This window comes from Nycticebus coucang, chromosome 14 (assembly GCF_027406575.1).
Source record: "Nycticebus coucang isolate mNycCou1 chromosome 14, mNycCou1.pri, whole genome shotgun sequence".
Taxonomy (NCBI): Eukaryota; Metazoa; Chordata; class Mammalia; order Primates; family Lorisidae; genus Nycticebus; species Nycticebus coucang.
Window position 1 is genome coordinate 9,275,231 of NC_069793.1, and position 4,948 is coordinate 9,280,178.

A 4,948-nucleotide genomic window follows, 5' to 3' on the forward strand; every position below is an offset into this window, starting at 1 on the left:
GGGGCCAATGGATCACTTTCATCTCCTGTGCCTTCTGAAGATTTCTAGTTAAATCAGTTCCATCTCCAAGTCTTTCCAATCATACCCCCTTTATTCTGTATCCATGTCACAGGATTTTTTTGTTGTTGTTGTTTGTTTTTTTAGAGACAGTCTCACTTTGTCGCCCTTGGTTGAGTGCCGTGACATCACAGCTCACAGCAACCTCCAGCTCTTGGGCTTAGGTGATTCTCTTGTCTCATCCTCCCGAGTAGCTGGGACTACAGGAGCCCAACACAACGCCTGGCTATTTTTTTTTTTTTTTTTTTTTTGTGGTTTTTGGCCAGGGCTGGGTTTGAACCCGCCACCTCTGGCATATGGGACCGGCGCCCTACTCCTTGAGCCACAGGCGCCGCCCGCCTGGCTATTTTTTGTTGCAGTTTGGCCGGGGCTGGGTTTGAACCCGCCACCCTCAGTATATGGGGCCAGTGCTCTACTCACTGAGCCACAGGCGCTGCCCAATGCCACAAGTTTTGTTTTCTTTTACAACTTCCTTTTCAGGCTCAGCGCTTGTAGCTCAGTGGCTAGGGGGCCAGCCACATGCACTGGAACTGGTGGTTCGAATCCAGCCCGGGCCTGCCTAACAACAATGACAACTACAACCCAAACATAGCCAGGCATTGTAGTGGGCACCTGTAGTCCCAGCTACTTGGGAGGCTGAGGCAAGAGAATCGCTTAAGCCCAAGAGTTTGAGGTTGCTGTGAACTGTGACACCATTGCACTCTGTCCAGGGTGACATAGTGAGACTCTGTGTCAAAAAAAAACAAAACCCAAAATAAAAAAAACCCTTCCTTCTCAAGGCCCTCCATTTCCCCTCCTAGGGTGCCACTTATTTATTTTTATTTTGCTTTATTTTTGAGGCAGGATCTTGCCATGTTGCCTAGACTGGACTTAAGCTCTTGGGCTTAAGTGGTCCTCCTGTTCTAGCTTCTGGAGTAGCTGGGATGACCACACCCAGCTCTAGCATGCTGTTTATATGGGGACAAATTCATCTGCTAACCATAACAATGAACACTTACATAGTTACTTTTTTTTTTAGAGACAGAGTTTCACTTTGCCACCCTCAGTAGACTAAGGTGGCATCACAGCTCACAGCAACCTCCAGCTGCTGGGCCTAGGTGATTCTCTTGCCTCAGCCTCCCAAGTAGCAGGGACTATAGGCGACTGCCACAACACCTGGCAATTTTTTGTTGCAGTTTGGCCGGGGCTGGGTTTGAATCCACCACCCTCGGTATATGGGGCCGTCACCCTACTCACTGAGCCACAGGTTACATAGTTACTTACATAGTTACTTTTGTTCTTTACTTTTACAGATGAGAAAGGAGGAGCAAAGTGACTGGCCCAAGATCCAACTGAAATGAAATGCAAATTGAGGTGTCTTATCTCCAGATTCTGCCCACTGGACATCATCCTAAATCTTCTCTGGAGGAGTTAGCCTTCTGGTGTCTTTGGAGAAGTCATGCTTGCCTGCCCCAGACATTGCAGGTGATGGTGGGGCTTACAGGGCACCATGAACTCACCCTACTGTTGAGGGAGGCAGCACGTAGCCCAACAGTACAACACTCATGTCCTGCCCCTTCCTACTCTGAGCTTTCACAGCTTCAGTGTCCTTACCTGTAAGATGGAAGCAACACTGGCTCAGCCTCAGAAGTTATCCATGAGGGGCTGGTATTACCTTTCTATAGGGGATGAAATGGATGCTCATAATGTGAGTAAGACAAGTACGAGGTGAGAATTTGGGAAAGGGATGTTGTCCCCCATTTTAAGATGGCAGCCTTCCTGTGCCAAGTTCCACTGCAGAAGCAATGTTCATTAACAGAGAATCTGGGGGCAGCTCTCTTTGCTAGCTCCCTGTCTCCTAGTGCCCTCTTCCCAGGTACCAGGCTTGGCCCTTTGTCCCCACTGTTCCTCTGTTCCCTAAGGACTTCAGTTGCCTCACATCCCAGCACAGTGGCCCTACCCTTTTTGCCCTGCATGGGCCTGACATCTGGTAGGTGCTAAGGGAATGTGCCCCTGACTAAACGTCACCACAGGAACCCTGTGTTCTTTGACCTCTACCCTCCAACCATGATCACCAGCGCATAGTATCATCTTCCCCCCAGTATTGCTCTCTCCATCATTCCACATTCACAGATACACAGCTCAGGCTGTGGATCACCTCTTCTTTAGGGAGTGTTCTAGACTCCATAACCTGGCATTCAAGACCTCTGCTTGAGGCTGGGCACGGTGGCTCATGCCTGTAATCCTAGCACTCTGGGAGGCCAAGGTAGGTGGATTACTTAAGCTCAGGAGTTCCACACCAGCCTGAGCAAAAATCAAGACCCCATCTCAACTAAAAATAGAAAAACTAGGCTCAGCGCCTGTGGCTCAAGTGGCTAAGGTACCAGCCACATACACCTGAGTTGGTGGGTTCGAATCCAGCCCAGGCCACCAAACAACAATGACGGCTACAACCAAAAAAACCCCCCAAAATGGGCGGCGCCTGTGGCTCAGTCAGTAGGGCGCCGGCCTCACATACCGAGGGTGGCAGGTTCAAACCTGGCCCCAGCCAAACTGCAACCAAAACAAAAAATAGCCGGGCGTTGTGGCGGGCGCCTGTAGTCCCAGCTACTCGGGAGGCTGAGGCAAGAGAATCGCTTAAGCCCAGGAGTTGGAGGTTGCTGTGAGCTGTGTGAGGCCACGGCACTGTACCGAGGGCCATAAAGTGAGACTCTGTCTCTACAAAAACAAACAAACAAAAAAAAAAACCCAAAATAGTTGGGCATTGTGGTGGGCGCCTGTAGTCCCAGCTACTTGGGAGGTGGAGGCAGGAGACTCACTTGAGCCCAGGAGTTGAAGGTTGCTGTGAGCTGTGATGCCATGGCTCCAGGTCTACAGCTTGAGGCTCTGTCTCAAAAACAAACAAACAAAAAGAAACCCCACAAAACACAAAAACTAGCTGGGCATTGTGGGTGCCTGTAGTTTCAGCTACTTGGGAGGCTCACTTGAGCCCAGGAGTTTAAGGTTGCTATGAGCTATGATGCCACAGCACTCTACCAAGGGTGACAAAGTGAGGCTCTGCTGTTTTTGTTTTTTTTTAAAGACAGAGTCTCAAGCTGTTGCCCTGGGTGGAGTGGCGTGTTCATAAGTCACAGCAAACTCGGGCTCAAGCAATCCTCTTGCCTTGGTTTTTCTATTTTATTTATTTATTTATTTTTTTTTTTGAGACAGAGTCTCATTATGTCACCCTCTTTAGAATGCCGTGGGGTCACAGCTCTCACAGCTCCAACGCTTGGGATCAAGTGATTCTCTTGCCTCAGCCTCCTGGCTATTTTTTGGTTATAGTTGTCATTTGTTGTTTGGCAGGCCCAGACTGGATTCGAACCCGCCAGCTCCAGTGCATGTGGCTGGCGCCCTAGCTGCTGAGCTATAGGAGCCAAGCTCAGTTTTTCTATTTTTAGTAAAGATGGGGTCTCACTCTTGCTCAGGCTGGTCTCAAACTCGTGAGCTCAAGCAATTCACCCGTCTCAGCCTCCCAGAGTGCTAGGATTACAGGGGTGAGCCACCAAGCCCAGCCACAAAGTGAGAATCTGTCTAAAAAAAAAAAAAAACAACAACAAAACACCATGTCAGTTTGCTCCACCTCAACACTGCCTATTCCATGTTCACAATGTTGTCATTGTCTTCCTCCTTTTGAAACCACACAGGAAGATATCTAGCTGTGATTTCTAGTCTGTCCAGAGCAGCCAACACTGTGGCTGATCCCATCTGTGTATGACTGTCCCATACAGGAAAGGGACAGAATGAGTGTTTATTGCATGGCTGTGTCAGGCGTGGAGCCGGACACCATTCACCCCAGTTTATAAATGGGAGAACCGAAAGATCCCAGAGAGGAAGGGAACTGTGTGAATGCTCACAGCCAGTGAAGAGCTGAGGCAGGATTCCAACACAACTCTACCTGACTGTGGCACCCTTGTCCTTGAATCTGCTCCCAAAGGCATTCCGACTAGATGTTTCATAATCAGTTCTAGAATCTCACCTATGCTCCATGGAGTGTGGCTGAGGGAATATCCCCAAGCCTGGGTCCTGAGACCCAACCTGCAGAAGAACCATATCCTGTCCAGCCCCTCCTGAACACAGGGCTGGGTCCTCACAAGAGGGGCAGAATGAATTAACACCACTCCACTGTTGACAGCAAAGGTGCTGAAGGGCCTGGAGGAGACGCTGGTCCCGTGGACTAGAGCCAAGGGAGGAAGGGAGCAAGGGCCCTCCCAGTCCTTTGGCCTTCTCTGGACTTGCTGAGCTGCTCCTTGCCCACCTTCTCGTTTCCTAGAGTCACCTCCACTTCTTCTTCAGTCTATTCTTTCCTCCTTTCTCTGGCCCCAGGTTTCCTGGACCTCCCGTGGACTTTTGCTTCACTCTGTGCCTGTCCCCACGCTCCTTCCCAAGGGCTCGGCCTCCTAGTGCCTCTTTCCTCCCACTTCCCATTCCATCAACACTGATTCCTCCTGGACTGTGGAGGCGCCCGCTACGTGGTGGGAGAGAGCGTCAGGCGTGGGAGTAATCTCCCTCCCTAAGTCTCTAGCTCACTCTTCACCGCACCCCTCATGTCCTTCTGTCGGGGGACTTCCTTTCCTATCAGTCTCCTTATCTCCTCGCCTTTTTGCCTCGAATTCCCCATCCGTCGGTTCCTTCATAAGCTTTCATCCTTACAATAATGCTGGGAGGTAGGGTCTATTACCATATTACAATTCCCTCTGTAGATATAAGGACACAGAGGCTCTCAGACTTTGAGCACCCAGCCAGGGCCACGCAGCTTGTAATGGGCTGGATCTGGCTAGCAGCTCGCGATACCCAGCAGCTAAGGTTCGGTATCGGTGCTGCCTCCGCCCTGAGGCCCCGCCCACCGGCGCAGGGCCCGCCCCCCGCAGCT